The following is a 20,694-nucleotide window of genomic DNA, read 5'->3' as shown; positions in this document are numbered from 1 at the left end:
CCTTGACGTCTTACGGCTCACCGGGGCTGCTCCAACGACAGAACAATCCATCACAACAGAGCAGTGCCCTAGACGCCGTCTACAGATTCCTCAGATCTTCCTCCACACCTCCGACAGCCACCTCTGCCTCAACTGCTTCAGCGACCAACCCAATGATGCTGAGGTCGACACGGCCATGGCAAAGAGGTTGTACACTTGTTGCATCACTTATTACTATACATTCATGTCGATCCATTAGGGCTATTTTGGTTCGATGGAAAAACATAGCAATAGGGAATTTTCCAATGGCACTCTACTATTCAATTATTCATGCATTTTGTTGAAAGGAATGAAGCAAAACATCCACCTGGACCTACTTTTCAAAATCCTATGCATGAAAACAAGACCAAGTGCATTAGTGGCAGAATAACATTCTAACTGTACACGCTGTCATATGGTTTCACTTTATTTTGGCCATGTTTCTTTGCATTCCTCTGCTCTTCCAATTCCTGTAAACCAAACACCCAAGTTGACAGAAATCCTGTGTTTACAAATGCTTTGTTTACCATGTGCATTCCTACCCTATTCCGGTGTTTTTCCTATCCCTGCGTTTTTAGAATCATGCAAGCGAAATGAGCCCTTACAGAATTACATCAGTTACAGGTAGGTGTCGAAGGGAACTTTGTGTGGTTTGTCCTGCTCCTGCCGTGACGTCGTCCACCTCACCTGAGGTGCTCCATCGCCGCGTCAGATCTCCTTCCCTGCCGCCGGCACCCACCGCAACGGCATCACCATCATCGACTCAGCAGATGAACCTGAGGAGTACACGGGTCCACAAGAGAGGCCACACTCTTTTGATTCTGCTTATGTTATGCATTGCTTAAAATTACCTGCTACTTTATCGTCCTGTTCACCTCTTGGACTCCAAGTCAGGTCCAAATTAATGTTCAAACTTGAGTTCTAAATTAGTTGTGGGGCACATATCGAGGAAGCAATGAATAGTATATCTGTCTAATATCTGGTTCACCTAGGGTATGCCTATGTTGTTCATCTTGGGTGGGAAACAAATAGTAAAGCAATCATCATCTGTCTTTTTATTAAATTAAAGCAATCATCAGCCTGCTATCATTATTTTTGGATCCATCCACTGGTTGTTACCATCACTCTACATTTCTGCATGCTCTCCTTACATAATCTCACCATATATTTTTCGTATGCATGTCAGATATTGTACACAGTCATGCTGAACATGTAGAGAAAAAGAGAAGAGTTTTGCCCGGCAATACAATGTCATGCAGACATCGCTCCATGGTGGGTTCAATGGAAAACCCTCCCCACCCCTCTCCAGATTGTAATCCAGAGGAAGATATCTGTTCTGAGGCGGAATCAGACGCCGTTGACCACTCCTATTTACCCCCCAAGGTATTTGCTCTACCTTGACATGATGATGTTAGTCATATCATGCATATGTTGCCTTGTAGTGCCTAGTTTTGACATCATATATGTCATCTGCTTAGTTTAGACATGTTCTGTCGTCACCTGTTTAGTTTCTATATCATATATGGGAATTATGCAGTCTCATGTCTTTTAGCCAGCCATAATATATGTGAAATGTGCAATGCCATCCTGTTTAACCAGGCATCATATATTTGAATGATATCTTGCCCATCCTTTTCTTCATTACATTTCCATTTGTCGACAATGTTTGTACATTAAACTACTCTTCCTGTGAATCAGCCATTTGGGTGGGAGATTGAAAAATCTGGAGTGAAAACAAGGCCTTCAGAGCAGACAGTGCTACCTGTCGAAGCAGATCTCTTGGTGGGTCCCGATAGCTCCTCAGAGATGTCTTCAGAGACAGATGACCAGTCCTATTCCCCCACCGAGGTGTATGCTCTAACTTGCCACGGCGTTTTAGTTATTCATCATATCTTTGAATTATGTTATGCTATCCAGTTTAGATAGACATCATATATGTGAAATTATGTCATGCTATCCATTTTAGTTAAACAATATACATGTCAACTATTTCATGTCCTCTTTTTTCCACACTATCTATTGCATCTGTCTCTCATACAACGTCTGTACATTCAACTATGTTTCCTGTTTATCAGCCATTTGAATTGGAGCGGGTAATGCGAGCATCTAGCGGACTAAAAACATGGTCTTCAAATAAAACAGTGCTACCTCTTGGTGGAGATAGCACCCCGGTTGTACATGCACGAGAACCAGCCCTACCACACATAACCCAAACTCTCGCAGATTGTACCCCTACTGCGATGGACAGAGAACCAGCTTCACCCAATCTAACCCCAACCCCAGCAGATAGTAACCCAGTTCCTGTTGACACAACACCATCTCCACCACAGAGCTCCCAAACAAGAGCAGTTAGTAAGGCAGCTCCAGTGCCCAAAGGGCCAGTACTACCATGGCGAACCCCAACTCCACCAGTTAGTACGCCTATTCCCATGGAGGAAGCACAACCAGCTAGTCGTACTTTAGCATCTATCGCATTTGATGTTGTTAAATCGTATGTGCGTATCTTCCCATCTTGGAAATATTATACTGAAGATGAAGGAAAATGCCAGTTGCAGGTGTTTGTCCAGGAGTTATGTGTAAGTAATGTTATTCATGGCAATTACTTTGCTTTGCCCCATACATCCTACCTCCATGATGGTTATAATACAGCAAATTTTCCCATTTTTATCTATAGAGAAGGACCGATTTGGAAACTCAGAATGAGGTAACCTGTGCTAATACCTCTGCTATCTTCAAGAATGCTTGGTGGTAGTATCGGAATTACCTAAAGAAAACGTACTTCACCGGCAAAGAAACTCATCAAATTCCCTTATGTTCTCCCGAGACACATTTACTGGACGAGACTGGGAACGCCTTGTTCTGTACTGGTCCCGAACCAAGAATGTGGTAAGGTCTATGAGCTCATTTTCTATTTTTAAGTGCTATATTCTTGCGTTTTACTGTACTCTGTTCATGTAGAGCAAGTTCCTAAACCTGAAGAACAACTGTTCTAATTTAAGATTCCATTGCTATCATAGTTCCAAAAAGCGCTAGGCGTTAATTGTGCGTTTTGCCACCGCCTTGCGCTTTACTGAACAAAGCGCATGCTTATGCGCAGTTTATGCACAGATTAAGCGTAGTTATGCGCAATGCGTTTCGCCAACGCCTAGAGCCTAGGCACGCTTAAGCGCTCGCTTAGGTGCGCCTTTTTTAACTATGATTGCTATCGTGCATACTGCTTTCCTCTTGTATCACTTTATTTACTCATACAAACTTATTTTTAAATTGAAGGTCCAATCGAAACTCCAATGGCACAGCAGGTATGTTCACGCATGTTTCTTTAACAGGCTTGCTCTTCTCAATAGCTCTGTTGATTTCAATTTCAATTGTGTATACAGTTGACTTCTCATATCATGCACATTACTAGCATCACAACAAACCAAATAGTGTTGTTGTACATGTAGACCCGTGGTACCCATCTGAAATCTTGTCGTGCCGTGTAGTTTCCCACGCTTTGTATTCTTTCACTGCTGCTTTGTCTTGAACTGATATGATTTGAACCCGTGTCTCTATTTTGATTTGGCAAGACAATGCAGTGACCATAGGACATAGATATATGTTTGTTTGACGCTTTTATTATGTACTAGTACTTGGCAATAGAAGACTTGGTAGTTTAATCATGTCCACCTTACTAATGAACTGGTTCACCGAAATGAGTTTCATATACTAGTACATGCTAAACTGTTATGTATCTGCTTGTTTCTTCTTTTAGAATGCTGACAAAATATTGGGGAAGAGTGCCTTATTTAGCAATGGTAAAGGAAGTAATGCAGATAAGGTTCAGGATAGTGACACATCCTTGTTGGTCTCTGTCGGAGCAAATGGCCACGGGTAGCCTAACCGACTCCCCCTGGCTCTTCGAAAAATTATCAGGCCATTCAAGCCTTCAAGCATACAAAGCATAGGGCCGCCTTCCCCCGGCCGGCTATCCCCAGGGCCGACTCCCAGAAGCCGGCCATGAAGAAAGCCGACTCCCAGAAGCCGGCCAAGACTGCACCCACTAAGACTGTACCCACATAACGGCGATAGGATGGGGCGTGGCCGCAGTACAGCCCACTACCCCCGAATCCCGGAACAGGCATGGCCATAGGGCGCCGTACGGGCCAGCCATCCCCCGTACGGCGTGGCACTGTAGCCGTGTTGGCCCGTAGGCGGCGGGCCCCTTTTGCCAGAGAGACACCCGAAGGCGGCCTGGCCTCCTCTAGTCGGCCAGGGGTGTGGCCGGCTCCCAATAGCCGGCTACCTCCCTCCCTCGAAACATGTGCCTCATTAAGGAGACAAGACGAGGTAAGACTACAGTGAGAGCCCGCAAGGCGGCGACACTGTAGCCACGACTACCTCAACAAAGCTCTCGTCATCAGAGGCGAGGCAACAGTAACCAGCCGCCGATAAAGCCCCCAAGCGGTGGGGCCGGCCTGTCGGCCAAGAGGCCGGCAGCCGGCGGGACCCACCAGTCGGCGGGCCCCAATGACCGGTGGAGAAGCCGGCGTGCATAGACGCTGACGGCTGGGACCCGCGCCCAGCCAGATTACCATTGTACCCCCGGGGGGTAGGCTTATATAAACCCTCCGGGACACCCATGCAAAGGGTTGATCTCATAGAATTCCACACACCACATAGAGAGAAAAGGAGAGCTAGCCTTGCCCTTCTTCTTCCTCTAGCCAAACAGCTCAAGGAGCGCTTGTAGCTACTTGTATTGATCTAGTGATCATGCGGAGACCCCGCAGAGCAGGACTAGGGGTGTTATCTCCACGGAGAGCCCCGAACCTGGGTAAGATCCGCTGGCGTGCATGTCTTCGCCTCATTCCGTTTCCAGGCACCGGCGATGTTTTACTGGCTCCCACTATGATAAGCCATCCCTTGGCATATGTCGCACCTACCACCCGACATTCTCCAACAAAGCTGATAAAACAGCTAAGAAAGACTATCTCGAAGACATTGAGACAACCCCAAAGTCCTGTCTTGGTTTAGTGTTGGAGTTACTCGCCACTACCGCTTGCACAAGCTATTCAAACTCACTGTCTGAATCAGTTCGGTTTCTTGAGTCTCAACTACAAGCTAAAAGACATCGATCAGCTATGCTGCGACAAGAAGCGGAAGGACTGCGGAAGTCCTTGGAGCATTCAGATGCGTACTTTCTGGTGCAACAGCAAGCGTTGGATGATTTTAGCGCCAAACAGGACAAAGCTAATAAGCTTGCTAAGCTTATTGTCAGCATGGTGGATACCACGTTTCTTGAGCTCTTCTGAAGTTGTTTCAGTTATGCTCTAGTTTTGCTGCCGCGTTTATTTGCACTGGTGGCCAATTTTGATGGCCAGTGTATGTAATATGCTGCTTTGTTCCCTATATTTGCACTGGTGGCGAACTTTGATGCCCAGTGGATGTAATATGTGTAATAGCGGTAATAGGCTAGCGTTAATTGCTTGCTTATTTATTTCCTAATTGTCTTGTTTAGTTGTTTGCTTGTAGTCACCGCAGTTCTTTTTCTGTGTTTTTCAAGTGGCCACAATAACCTATCTTTGGAAACTAGGCCAAAATAATCATGGCAACACACGGACTGTTGTAACCATGGGCCTCCTGTGGGCCGTATGATCCATGGGCCTTCTACGGGCCGTAGGATCCATTGGCCTTCTATACGGGCCGTTGGATCCATGGGCCTTCTACGGGCCGTACGATGCATGGGCCTTTTACGTGCCGTAGTATCCATGGGCCTTCTACGGGGTGTATCATCAATTCTCCAATCATGGGTTGTACAATTCGTGGACAATAACGGGCTGTTAATAGGCCGTATCTGATAACTCTATGAAAAAAAACAACCCAACGGTTTTTTTGACAGGAAAATGGCCCAACGTATTATCGGGCCACAAACGGGCCGACTGTAACCACGAGCTGAATTTGGCCCACAAGCAGAAAATGACAGTAACGGGCCGTAAGTAAACGAATGTGGAAATGAGCCCAAGAATAAATGGGCCCCGAGAAGGCCGAAAGATAACATGGGCTGGAAACGGCCCAACGGAATAATGAGCCGTTAATGGGTATAAAGTGATACACTGTTCATTACGGCCCAGTTTTACCACGGGCCGTTAATGGGTATAAAGTGGTACACGGTTCATTACGGGCCAGTTTTACCACGGGCCGTTAATGGGCCGAGAGTAATAAGGGCCTCATATTGGCCGAAAGACGTCATGGGCCATACATGGGCCGGAAGTTAAAACGGGCTGGAATTATATTGGACGGCCCAGATGACGCTACCGGGCCTAATTCGGATAGGCCGTAAACGGGCCCTGGGTTTGCGGGATGTAAATGGGCTATATGCGAACAGGTCGTTCACAGGCTTGCCGTGAGCCGGGCCGCCACCTTTTGACCAAGTCAAACGGGCCGGCCTTTTCACAGGAATGGGCCTTTTTTGGGCCGTGCCACGTGTCGATGTATCATAGGCGTTTTGGGTCCAATGAGTGGATGACATCTGTCCCAACATTGAGCCGACACGTGTTTCCTCCAGGCAATGATGATTTTACACATGGAAAATCCCCATTGGTCGGGGCTGTTAACGGGTTATCGGACCCAAAACCGGACCCGATAGCTTAACGGCATTCCGTTATGGTGGATGCCACGTGTCGGTCACCCTTGACGAAAGCACTTCTGTGACGCGCGATTTATCGTCATGGAAGTGGACACTTCCGTGATGATAATTTTGGTAATGTCATGGAACACTTCTACGACAGCACAGGTATGACTATCTTGATTCTGTCATAAATTTGTCATGGATGTACATGCATGACAGAAAACGTGACCTACTGTGACAAACACGTATCATCACGGAAGTGTATTTTTTTGTAGTGTGTATTCAATTCCATTAGTAATCATCGGTCGACAAAGCACTATATCACAAGTGCGAAAGGGATATGAAGCTGTTCTTGTAGAGGAGAGACAGGGTACCACGAGTGCAGGTTAGATCAGGATGGTGCTTGTGATACCTCTTTATGGCGTCAATGCCGGAACACAACCACAAGTTCCAGTAGAAAGTAGTTCTGCTGTTTAAGCTTCGTTCCTAATGCCTCCAAATCGAAAAATTTAATAACACATTGGATCCCATATGTTGGATTTCTCCTATGAGTCAGTTGTATCAGAATAGCAAAGCGCACGCGATGATGAGAACATGCAACTTCAACCAATGCTGATACGAACCATGGCCTTCATTTCTTTATTTCTCCCCAATTGACATCTCAAAACTCCTGCCCCTAGTGTGCTTATATACAGAGAACACCCAGGAACGAGAATCAATGAGACAACAACATGAAAAGGGAAAAGGATTCCAACCTACCTACTGACACGTCAATTGATTCTGTAGTGATAATGCACCAAACCAAACACCATTTAAACAGTACTACTAGCAAAACCTATTCGGCGTCAACTCTCGAACATGGCTTGTACGTGATGTTGTACATTGTAACCCATGGTCCCATGCCCACAACAATAACCATCATCAAACGACACATTGCCCCAATCCTAGCCAAAGAGTCGACGAGGCTACCACCTCCAGCAAGAACTCTAGTAGAATCCCTCTACACTTTTGCAACACCTCCAAGGAAGGGATGACGTTGTGGCGCTGATGCTACCTGGCCAGCAAGCCGACCTATGGTTTCCCCTGGTGCCCAAGCAGGACACAAACATGGCCAAGCTGATGCCCCCAAGGAGGACATACATCAGGCGGCAACGATGGCGTCGTCGTCTGCAATGTCCGCCGCCACACAAGGATTTCACTCGACCCAGTTGGGACCCCTACAAGGCCGTCAAAGTAGCACCATTCGGAGGAGGAAGCAAGCCGTCTACTTGGAACCCACCACGATGAGGGAGACGCTGGTGGCTGCCGCCTCACCAGCCTGCACCTCCACCACCTAGCCTTCCTAGAAGCAGTTTGTGAGGCTACCGTGCCGTCGCGCGAAACCCACACCCCTACCACGCCTGATCTGGAGCCCATCCAGAGCCCCATCATGCATGTGTGCCTTTGCAAGGCACCCACCACGCAGCCCACCAGAGCCCGTCATGCAACATGGAAGTTCATCTCTGCGCTGCTAGCAACGACGCACAAGCTGTCACCTCAAAACTGTCACCACCCCGCCCTGAACGACTGGATTCACCACTCCATGAACACCAGCGAAGGGCCCCACAGCCACCTTCGCAGAGCCAGCGCGGACTTCTTCAACGGCCCTACAGTGGTGGCGATAGTGGGGGGGGGGGGGGGAGGGCGGAATGACGGGAGGGGGCGTTGCATACTGCCCAACCCGACTACACTACCTCCCTTGTTACATACGGACCGATGATCATATGGGATCACGTAGAGATATAGCCTCACCGAACATACTCAATTTTGCTAGCTACACTCCATTGCATGCTTGAGATTGATATCTCTTCGAGACACATCGACAATCACATGCCATGTTTCTTTGCACATGTTTTCGACGGGTAATACACCTGACTATGTAGTGATTCCACCGTGACACGCTTCAACTGCAAGGGAACTACAAATTGACATGCACTTGAATATGAACACTTGCCACAATGTTTTCTGGATGAGCTATTGTGCATGCATATGACTCAATGATTTATCTAACTCACCACGAATATAATGTTAACACGCTCCCGCCGATGAATAGTCCATCCCATCTTTGTCTTGTCAATCTATCAAATTCCCTCCTCGAGATGCTAGAGGTTGCCTCCGTGTTGTAAGCGTTGATTCAAACCATAAACCTTTATGTGATACGAAATATTAGGTTTCTCCCATGGACCGATCACACCAAAATATCACCAACACACGTGAATGCACAACTTTATGCATGCGTGTCTATGCGCACGAACTCTGTTTAACCAAGCACATAGATAAGAATGGGATAAAGAATTGATTTCATCATCACAGATGGAATTACTTAAAAATCTTCCGACACCAGCTACTACACATTAGCTTAGCCGCTAAGAAGAACAACAAGAAAAGTTCATGGGTGTACAAGTTAAAAGAAATACCGAAACAACAAAATGGTGTGAGTCTTAGAGTAGTCACGCCAACTCAGCCAGGCTGCCCGAATTTAATTCATGTATCATGAAGCAGTAACTGCATAATTTATTTCAAGATTCGCGACATTACTCTTTGTCATGTGTCAAAACTTAACTCTCGTGTCACAAGAAGGATGTAAACTGTAGAAATAAAAACATTGATGCATCGGTGGGTGCAACAACAATGAAACTACTATGGTCTAGTCACTCTAGTAGGCAGTAGTGAGCACCCTACCCCTAACACGGCAAAGACAAACTTCGCCACATCGATTTGTGATCGATGCACCTGAGAGGTAGAGCGATGATGACCCAAGCACCAGTGTTGTGTCCTCTTATTTCTTCAAATCATTCCATGCATCATACTGAAAAGGACATGAAACATAATTCACTAGCTTAGCTACTTCATTACAATTGGTCCTCCCCAAGCCGCCCGCCTGTTCGACACCTAATCTTGACAAGCCATCAGCTGGTCGATGAGGTGGAGCGGCCGAAGAGCGAGAGCGGGAATTTCCCGGCAAGGAGCTTGTCGGGTCCTGGCTTGCCGGTGCTGAGCTTGCCGGCAACTGGAGTCTTGATCTTCAGTACTTACTTAGTACTTCTCAATGACCTGCCGGGAGGTCTTTTCACGGTCTTGGTCGCCCAAGTCTTGAGTCTTGGGTAGAGTTGTCCTCCGGCAAGCCCTTGCCTGCCAGAGGGCTACAACTGCCTGTGCACAAGTCTGAGGTACTAAAGGACCCCTGATTTAGTACACCAGCATTTCTTTCGATTCCTCATAATTTCATTTTTAGCCCTCTAGAAAAAGGAAAGTATCCCTCCCTAATTGCTTGTATCTCTAATTGTGGAGAAAAAGAAGGAAATTATCTCTCTCCTGATTTCGTGTATCTCTCCCTTTCCTGGTCTAAATGATTTACTTGCCACCAATCAACGAATTAACCAAGGACAATTTCATCCTAAATTTTCTATAATTATGTGCTTTGGTCACCGCACCAAAAATAATACACCTTGCGTAAAGGTATGGAGGGAGTATGTTAGAGTTTCCATTGCAAATTGATGGAGAGATGCCACATCGTATTTCAAGTTGCAGCTTTCCACCTAAATCAAATTAATTTAAAAAAATTCTAGCATGTTCAATGGACAGGAGCTGATGCTATTTGAACCCAACTTGCATGCACAACAAATGTTGCATGATTTAAGGTCTTGAGTCAAAAGTTATGCAAGTTTTCATGCAAGATGTGAGATAATTACTTGCCGCGTGAGGGCTTCATAAGTTTTCATGCAAGATATATTATTCCGACAGTGCACAACATTGGTCTCATGAAGTAATCCTTCATTTGAGACGTGTTCGCACCTAACTAGGTGCCTCTACCATAAGTATTCCTTAAATGTTCCTTGTAAGCTGGGGATAAGATTTCTTACTTAGGAGTTTTGTTTGCAGACAACCGGCGATATTGGTACCAACACTAGTTTATGTTCAGTATTGGCTCTTTTGTGTTTACTGAAGGGTTTGTGCTTCATTGATATTATGATCTTCGTCATCATGTCTAGTTATTCTCCCTAGGTTTAAAAGTTTTATGGCTTTGGCTATGTCTTTGTAAACCAAGCTACTCGATAAATATTAGTTGTTGTTGCTCTTCATTTGTTCTGTACGGTGAAAGATTGTCATGAAAACGTCCCACATCAAACAATCTTTCACGATACACCTAGTGAAGGATGTAATGTATGGTAATATGCTATTGAATTTTTGTGGCTATCGACCTCTAATTTGTATGCTGCTGACAATCTAAAACTTTTTCTCTATGATCCATATGCATGTGTGGGTGGTGATGGATATTGTCATAGATGTGTTTGTGTGGTGATGAAAAATTAGTGCGCACACTAATTCCGGTGGGAAATTAGTGTACGAATCTTTCTTGTCCATGTAAATGTCCCCGGCCTGGGCTTGCCAGTGGTGGGGTGCAAGATAACACCACAGACGCATAAATAGACTCAACGACGCAGATTTTTTTGGTCCAAAAGGACCACCTCGCCATATGAGTTGACAAAAAAGGCTACCTGTGGATCAAATTGACAAAAAATACCTCCCCAGCCATGGCGGCAGCCGCCACGCCAGGAGGCGGTGGGCCCTGCCGCCACACAATGAGGCGACCAACTACGAATTACATATTTCGGGGTTAGCCTCTCGCCGGGACGGAACAGGGCAGGCCCGGTGGGCCCTGCCACCATGATACGAGGTGAAATGCGCTGGTGCTGCCGCAGACCGGCCGACAGGGCTGTTGCACGCCTGACGAGATGGTGAGCCACGCCGCCAGTCCTTGAGGCGGCCGCACTGTTGTTGCTGCATGCGGACCGGCAGCCTTTGGTGTTCCTTCGGCGGGAATCCACACCGTTTCTTTTTTTATGCGCACTGATTCGCTGCTGCCCGAGGAATTAGCTGGCTTTTGCTTGACCGGATGCGACGGCACTCCGGGACTCATCGCTGGTTTTTGCTTCAGAGGATGCGACGACACTGCAGGAATACACTCACTCGCCGCGGGAACCCGAGGCTGCGGTAGGTGAGTTTTAACCTGTTATGCCGACACTACAGGGATCCCCTTCCTTTTATATGCTATGCTTCTACTCCGTGCACAAGCATACTCTCTGTGGGCTTGTTCCTCTGCTCTCTAAGTCTCTAGAACACAGAGAAAGAAAAGCTCAGTACGCACTTTCACTCGTGATTTAGGGCGATTTAGAGTTGGATTTGGAAGATGTTGAAGTTGAAGGAAAGATAGATCAAGGTAAGATCTATCCATTTTTTTTGGTTTCGTTCGCATGTTTGATGTTTTTACTCTTTTTGATTAGTTCATAACTATGTATTCCCTATAGTGTTAGGCATTATTTCATCACTTTTTGGAGTCATTTAGAGATTCAGGAGTAGGATTTGGCGTGCGAAGTGAACTACGAAGTTGAAGATCGAGGTACGAGCTTTGCAATACATTGATTTTTTTGTGCATGCACGGTGGTAATTAGTTAGTCTTTTAGCTCGTCATTACCTATGCGATGTTAGTGCTTAGAAGTTAGAAATAATTTCAAATGAAATATGTTGCATTTATACTATTTTCTTAGAAGAGTAGGTTGAAGATGTTGTATCAATTTTAGCTGCGTCCATTAGTATTAATTCTTAATTAGTACTTCTGTTGAATGTTTAGGTTCCATTAGAGCTAGAATTTGGACAGCAAATATTTGACGGTATTGTAGATCAACATTAGGCTTTTGAAATGCATAAATTTAGTTTGACATGCGAGAAGATCTTAATATGGTAATTAAGAAAAAAGTTTGTACTGTAATTGGTCATTGCATGTGGTATGTTTATTAATAAATCTATAATTAGGAAACCGTAGGTCTACTTTGTTATGTCGCAATAATCTAAATTTTCTATGTTAAGATTACATGCTAATGTACTTAATGATGTATGTGTCGGATGTGGGGTTCCGGCAAATCCTTAAGGTTCAAACACTGGGGTGCGCGCGAAGTCTTTCCCTCCTACCGATCTACGCCATAGCTCGCTAAGATCTCACGGACGAACTTGATGAACTCGCAACACAGAAAGACACGAGGTTTATACTGGTTCGGGCCACCGTTGTGGTCTAAAACCCTACTCCAGTGTGGTGGTGGTGGATTGCCTCTTGGGTGGATGATGAACAGTACAAGGGAAGAACAGCCTCCTGAGGTTGAGGTGTTCTTGTGCTTGTGGACTTGTGTGTATCTCTGGATCCGATGAGATGCCTACTACTGTGGTGGCTAGACCTATTTATAGAGGCCCTGGTCCTCTTCCCAAATATCAAGTGGGAAGGGAGCCAACAACGGCGGGCAAATTTGAAGGGGGACAGCTAGTACAAGCTATCCTGACAAAAGTGGTCTTCGCGTGTGAAAAGCTCTTGTGGTGACGCCGTCTTGGGCTCCACGATGACCTCCGTCTTGCCGTCCTCTTGGTCTTGGTCTCGTTGCACCAATATAGCAACCTTTGCCTGATGCCTTGGTACTCTTCGCCTGCGCTGTCCTCTTTAGCACCAAAGAGGAAATAAGGACGCTGCGCGCGCTGGCGCCCGCCTGGTGTCATGCGTCATGGCTCACATCACGAGGGCCTCATGAGGTTTGCCCCGCCTTGATATCTCCGCTCCTCGTGAGCCTGTCTGGATAGGCTACTCCAGAGGAGGTCTTGCGTCGTCCGCCTCGCGAGGCTTGGACCCTCGCGAGGGTCTTGGATGCTTTGTTGATGAAGATGGGCCGTACGGCCTGCTGGCTTAGCCGCGCTGTGGGCCACAGGCAGGCAAGTCTGGGGACGCCCGTTCCCGGAACGCCGACAGTAGCCCCCGGGCCCAAGGTGCGCTCTGGCTTGGCTTCGCGGCGAAGCCAAGGGTCAAGTTCGGAGCACCGCGGGCCCCAAAAGCCTGCGGCCTTGGTTGACGCGTGGCGGTTGATTGGACGTGGGCGCCTCCGCTTCCCCACGCTGCCTTTGAATCCGCCTGGCTATGCGGCCCCTACAGCCTACACAGTTATTCCTCTGTCGCCTGCGCCTTGCTTCCCCAATTTCCTTGCTTCCTTGTGGCTCTGCTTCCCTTCTCCGATCCGACCTGCCCTCCTCCTGCTTCGTTGCCATGTCGCCAAAACAGGCGGACAAGGGGAAGATGCCAATGTCTTCGTCCGACGCACCTCCACCTGTCGAGCCGGCGCTAGGCCGATCCCGGGTGCTCAACGACGAGGCCATGGACAAGGTGCGTCCGATGCTCGCTTCCAGCTTCAGTGAGTGGGGAGAGATGGTGGATTGGCTTGCGTCTCGCACCCGCATGGGTCGGGCAGCCACCGAGGTCCCAATCTTCATAGATGCCCTCTGGGCTGGCCTGATTCGTCCCTTCTCTGCCTTCCTCAATGCGGTGCTAGAGCATCACCAGATCCACATGTTGCATCTTGACCCCCAATCGGTGACTCTTCTTGCTGTCTTCGCCTTCGTGTGCGAAGCCATGGTGGGCATCGCTCCTTCGGTGGCCCTCCTCTGTCACTTCTTCTCATTGCATCTGGCCGACCCTCAGCAATGCTCGGGGTGCGTGAGCTTCCAGGCCATGGCTGCGACCGCGGGCGCGGGGATTGATTTCGAGGTCCCTTCATCCACGAGCGAGTTCCGTACGCGATGGGTGTTTGTCGATGCCGGCGTGCTCAGCCCCCTGCTTCATGCTCCGGCGGGGCCTGCTGTTCCAAACTCCGGTTGGGGCCATCAGAAGCTCACAAGCCCCCGTCTTGCTCCTGTCTGGGCCAGGCTGAGGATGTTGAAGGACCGCGACGTGACTGCGCCTATGGTGGTGAAGGAGTTCGTCAAGCGCCGAGTCGCTCCGCTTCAGCGCCATTCCCGCCCGATGTGGGCCTTTCTCAGCAGTCAGGACCACATGAGGTTTCAGGAGGAAGGGCTTCCTCTTAAGACGCGGGAGACGGTGTTCATAGTTCTGACGGGTATCCCTCTGCCGGACGACATGCCCAGGAAGAGCTGCCTGCTGTACCATTGCGAGAACAAGGATGAGTTTGCCGCAAGCATGCCCTCCTTTGATGAGTGGGGCCTACGCCCGATCGGCCTGGTGGGGCCCCGCGGGAACCCCATCGACGTGGTCCCCTTCCTCACCACCGGTGCCGAGCTCGCCCCAGGTGAGGGTGCAGGAGGGCGAGCTCCGATGGGGGCCGGCGGCCCTAGCGCTGAAGAGCACATGCCGGATGGTGATCCTGGGGCGTCGTCTTCTGGGGCCTACGCCCCCCCTCCTGAGGCGCTAATTATTTAGGAGGCGCAGCATGCGGCTCCCAAGGCCAAGGCTCCAAGGGCCTCGGGAGGTTGTGGTGAGACGGTGCCCGGCTGTTTGCCGCAACCAGGCACCTCCGAAGGTATCCTTCCAGGCTCTTCTCCGGCCCCTCTGCGCACCGGCCGTCACATCCAGCGTTTCGGTCATCTTTGCGTGGACTTCGGTGAGCTCCGCAAGAGGAAAGGATCCCCTAGTGGTAGCAGCATCTTCGGGCCGCTGAAGCGACGAAAGTACATCACCATTGACCCGTAAGTACCTTGTTGTCATGGCTTCCTACGTGTTGCCTTCTTGTCCTGATGTCGGTTCTCTAGGGCTCCTTCTACTGAAGCTGTTGCGTTTCCCGAGAAGCGGCCTCCTCCTTCATCAACTTTTACTCCGGCCTCGAGTGCTCCGAGTCCGCTTGTCGCCCCCGGAGCAGGGTTGGTTGAAGCGGCACTCCTGCCTTCTTGGCGTGCTGAACCTGCGGCCCTGTCGCTCCTTCTCCCTGGTTTGGTGTGGAGCTTGGCAGGCGTGCCCATGACTCCTCCGCTGGTCATGGACGGCAATCTGTTGGCTTCGATCTTTGGCTTCTCTTCAAGCAGCGGGCCCCGATCAGCTTGTGCTCCTCGCGAGGACTGGTTGACGTCAGGCTCGGCGTCGGCCCCCAGCCCCCTGCCTGGAGGGGGCGCACCACTTGGCGTCACATCCGCAGCTCCCGAGGCGGAGGATGAGGTGGGCCGAGCGTTCGAGCTCGGCGGGCGGAGTGTGGTTCATCACGAGCTTTTCCAGGAGGCGATGGGCGTGATGTGTCGACTTGGTGAAGAGCTCGCGAGTGTCGATTCGCGTCTTGAGGCTGAAGGTCTCCGGCTGGCGGAGGAGCAGCGCGAGCTGAAGGTGGCCATCAACCTCAGCCGCTATCAACGCAACCTTGAGAACGCGAAGGTTGAGGCGTCTCTCAAGGTTTCCCATGAAGCCCGCTCACGAGCTTTGGACGAGGCTCACGAGGTTGACTGCCGCCGCGAGTCTGCGGAGAAGCGCGTGTGGGAGCTCCAGGCCTGGAGCGTGTCTCTTGAGCAGCAGGTGGAGGCGCGCAGGGTCGCTCTTGCGTCGCTGAGGGGGACGCCCGCGGAGGAAGAGGAGGTCCGGAAGCGTGAGGAGGCGCTGGACCTGGAGGCCATGGAACGCAGCCTCGAGCTCGAGCATCTGGAGATGAGGGAGCATCAAGTTGCCCAAGCAGAAGATGCCGTCGGGGCTCGCGAGGCTAGAGTCGAGGAGGAGGTTGATCACCGGGTGGCCGAGGTTCGCGCAGATCTGGAGGGTAGGTACGACCTGGAGCTGAAGCTCGCAGGCGTGGAGGATGAGGGCAGGGCCTCTGCCCTCAGGCCCAGGTTGGACGAGGCTGAGAGGCGTGCGGAAGCCACGGCCGACGCCCTGGTTACGGCGCAGGCGGACTTGGCTTCCGCCCGCGCCGAGCTGCGTTCCCTCCGGAGGCGGGTTGATGACGCAGAGGCCGTCGCGAGGCAAAACACGGAGGAAGTGCTCCAGCGACGAACGCTGGAGCGCGAGCATGCCCCTATGCTTCAGGATCTCCGGAACAGGGCAAATATCGCCCTCGGCCATATTTGCGACGTGGAGGCGCCGACCCCTCACTCAAATGATTATGCCAGCCACCTGACCTTCTTCACCGAGGTGGTGGCGCGCCTGGAGGCTCGATCTGCCAGAGCTCGCCAGCTTGTGGAGGAAAGGGGGCGTGGCCTGCTCGAGCGCGCTTTCTCCCGTGTCTTCAGCCACCTCCTGAATGCCGACCCCAACTTTGATTTCGACGCCGCCATCGCCCCCGTACCCACGGCTGTCCGGGGCGACCTAGCGCGTTGGGTTGAGGACAATGTGGACGCGTTGGTCAGGGCCTTCACTTCGGAAGATGACGGGGTGGTGATCGCTGTAGACGGAGGCGACGTGGTTGACGACGACGTCGGGGGCGTCGCCGGCGGTGGCGACGTTGCCGATGAAGACGATGACAACGCGAGCGACGCATCCGAGGGTGACGTAGCGAGCGACATTTCTGGTTGATCCCATGTTCTCCTCTCATTTCATCCTGCACACGAAGCTCGGGCAGGGCCCTTGGAAGACTTGTAAGAGCATTTTGGGAGGGGGAGCCCCTCATGTAAGCAAATTGCAGTTTTTACTTTCCCATGCGATGTGAATTTGTTTCCTCGTGAACTTGTGAATCCGGATGCGAGTTCTCTGCCTTGGTTTACCTTAGTCAGCGCCAGCTTTGAGCTGGGCTGTGATGTGTCGAGTTCGTGAGAACCCTGCGGAGCTCGTCGCCCCATCAGAGGGGCCCCACTAGAGCTGAGCACCAGTTGTAGTGCTTGCACGCACTTGGCATGCGCGCTTCGCGCTGTCCCGCTCGCGAGGAGCTCGTGAGGGAAGGCAATGGACATGAGTCCCAGTCAAAACGAGATCCAGAAGGCAAGAAATTGCTCGAACAAGAAAAGGCTCCCCCCGCGCGCATCAATAAAAACTCAGCTTCAACTCAAATCTAGATCCAGAAAGCAAAGCTATAGAGAGAGAAATCCAAAGCAAAAGGCCGCGTCCGGCACCTAGTCTAGTCTTCTGGTCTTCAAGTCTTCTCACCAGCGCGGAGTTAAGTTCTGCCACTAGGCGTGGGAGGGAACCCCAGGGCCTGAGGCCGGCACCCCTGAGACTCCGGGGCGTGTACAACCCCAACTCATTATTACGTGAGAGTGTCACGGGTGGCGAGCTTCACAGGCACTAGGCTTTCTTCACAGGTACCGGCCTTGCTTCATATCGCCAGACGAGGGCCCCGCCTTACGCCACCCTTGACCTCCTCTGAGCCGACCGGTCACCAGGACGACACAAAGGAGGGAAAGAGGACGCCATCGCTTCCCTCGGCGACCATAGGTCCTCTGCCGGGGGAAGGGTCGCCGAAGCCTCCCTGACAGAGGGCCTACCTCCGGGTGTCCCGTGGTTTCGCGCGCCGTGGGGAGGGGCCTTGCTCCTGGCTTCCTCCCGGCGGCCCCTAGCGTGTCTCCCTTGTTGGAACGGATGCTGCCATGCCAGGGTCGTCGATCGACGCTGCAACCTGAGTCATCTGCAGCCCATGGTTAGCATAAGCCTGTTCCTGAGAGATTAGTGGTACCCTGTAGTTGCCGTTGCCTGCATGACCGTCGTGGTTCTCCGTTGGTTTTTGGAAGGCTTCGACTCCTAGCGCCCCCTCTCCCCAATCTTCTCCAATGAACGAGCCAGGGTCGTCCTCTGGTGCGTACCCTTGGTCCATCATGCGGGGCACGTAGGCTTCCGGGGCCGTCACCCCGAACACCTCGCCGTGGTGCCCCACGCTCCATGTTGCTCGGCCCATGGTGGCGTCCTAGGGATGACAGCATGGCATTCGGCTGGGACCATGGAGGGCGACGCTTGCGCCTGTGCCCGTCGCGGGCGGCATGGGGGAGTCGGAGCCCCCTACGCCGCTGGCCGTGCTGATGTTGATGAAGCCCCCGGGCGTAGTTGATGGCGCGCGGATGTGGTGAGGTTCGCCACGCGGCCCTGCAGTGGCCTGGGGAGGAAATCGATAGCAGAAGGGTGGTGCTCCCGATGCCGCTGCATCCAGTAACTCGGCAATGCGCTCCAGCAGTGTGTCCCGGCCGCTTTCCATCAGTCTGCACCGCAGCAGCTCCCTTGCCACGGTGAGCGCTTCCCGCATGTTTGCTTGCTCCCGCCGCGAGGGCGGCGCCGTTGCTGCGGCATGGCTCGCCGCTCTTGCAGCGGCTCGTACTTGCCGCGGGGTGAGGGTGGACGACGCCTGGCCGCGCCGCCCGCGCACGGCGGATTTTGGCGGTGCTCGTGCCGCCTGGAGCGTGGGGTCGAGGTCTTCATGGGCAGGCGACGCTGCCCGGGCTGACCAGGCTGCCCAGCGGTCGGAGCCGGCCCTTGGGTCGCCGGACATCGTGACGGTGGAGCGTCGGCGAGTTGGCCGGTGGAGGGGGAGCTCCGGCGCACCCCTACCTGGCGCGCCAAATGTCGGATGTGGGGTTCCGGCAAACCCTTAAGGTTCGAACACTGGGGTGCGCGCGAAGTCTTTCCCTCCTACCGATCTACGCCCTAGATCTCGCGGACGAACTCGACGAACTCGCAACACAAAAAGACACGAGGTTTATACTGGTTCGGGCCACCGTTGTGGTGTAATACCCTACTCCAGTGTGGTGGTGGTGGATTGCCTCTTGGGCGGATGATGAACAGTACAAGGGAAGAACAGCCTCCTGAGGTTGAGGTTTTCTTTTGCTTGTGAACTTGTGTGTATCTCTGGATCCGATGAGATGCCTACTACTGTGGTGGCTAGACCTATTTATAGAGGCCCTGGTCCTCTTCCCAAATATCGAGCGGGAAGGGAGCCAACAACGGCGGGCAAATCTGAAGGGGGACAACTAGTACAAGCTATCCTGCCAAAAGTGGTCTTCGCCTGCGAAAAGCTCTGGTGGTGACGCCATCTTGGGCTCCACGATGACCTCCGTCTTGCCGTCCTCTTCGTCTTGGTCTCGTTGCACCAATATAGCAACCTTTGCCTGATGCCTCGGTACTCTTCGCCTGCGCTGGCTTCTATAGCACCAAAGAGGAAATAAGGACGCTGCGCGCGCTGGCGCCCGCCTGGTGTCGTGCGTCATGGCTCACGTCACGAGGGCCTCGTGAGGTTTGCCCCGCCTTGATATCTCCGCTCCTCGTGAGCCTGTCTGGATAGGCTACTCCAGAGGAGGTCTTGCGTCGTCCGCCTCGCGAGGCTTGGACCCTCGCGAGGGTCTTGGATGATTTGTTGATGAAGATGGGCCGTACGGCCTGCTAGCTTAGCCGCGCTGTGGGCCGCAGGCAGGCAAGTCTGGGGATCCCCGTTCCTAGAATGCCGATAGTATGTTAAGATTACATGCTACTGTATTTAATGATGTATGTAATCTCAGGTTGCATGGAGGATGGAAGAAGCTACAACATAAGAGTGAATCATACATGAAGATTGCAGCAGAACATATTTTTGTATGGACTACCGACAGCGAGGACGAAGACGATATCTTCATGCCCAGCACCAAGGCCAAGACAACCACATCATCGAAGGGCAAGAGTTCTGTATCATCAAAGGGCAAGAGTTCTGCATCGAAGGAGGATGACGATGATGCCTTCATGTAGTTTTTAAGCTATATTTTTAATTATTAAGTTCAGTTCTACCGTTTCATTCATATGTACTTGCATCATTAGTTTGTATTCTCTTATTGTAGGGGCATTATGTTCTATCTTAATTTGATGTTGTAGTTGTTGCACGACGTTCGATAATTAGTTTGTATTATGGCGGGAAAGAAGGAAAAATTGGTGGGAAAGAAAATTGCAGGAAAGAAAATGACGGGAAGAAAATGTCACATTTTATTCCAAACTTACATTTTTATGACGACATGGTACAACTGAAAATAAGATACATTGTATGATTGAAAGAAAGCTACATTTAACTATTGAAATAAAGCTACATTAAACTGCCAAAATTAAGATACAAACGGTTGCGAAATTTAAAACACTACCACAGGTATCTACTGAGTCCAGCGTGGATATTTTCCTTTTCCATCACCAGCTTCTTCTGCTGTCTTGGCCTCACAAGCCCTTTCTTTCTTTCTCCGTCGACGAATGACCCCGACGACGGGTCAGATAAAGGACAAGGCCCAAGGCCCAGAAGGCCGGTTCATGTTAATGGTGGGCCGGTTTATGAGGAAAGCGTAAGGACTATTCCCTTACA

The 20,694-nt window shown here is 50.9% G+C and overlaps 1 long non-coding RNA gene across 1 annotated transcript; it reads left to right on the top strand.

The window, feature by feature from the left end:
- Positions 1 to 11,747: 11,747 nt before the first annotated feature.
- Positions 11,748 to 20,292, top strand: LOC123049888 (uncharacterized). Its single transcript, XR_006423673.1, has 3 exons — positions 11,748 to 11,882; positions 11,971 to 12,062; positions 19,877 to 20,292. It is a non-coding gene; the product is annotated as an uncharacterized lncRNA (long non-coding RNA).
- The last annotated feature ends 402 nt before the right edge of the window (positions 20,293 to 20,694 follow it).

Source organism: Triticum aestivum, chromosome 2D, assembly GCF_018294505.1.
Source record: "Triticum aestivum cultivar Chinese Spring chromosome 2D, IWGSC CS RefSeq v2.1, whole genome shotgun sequence".
NCBI classification, from domain to species: Eukaryota; Viridiplantae; Streptophyta; class Magnoliopsida; order Poales; family Poaceae; genus Triticum; species Triticum aestivum.
This window is presented reverse-complemented; position numbering and strand designations above follow the sequence as displayed.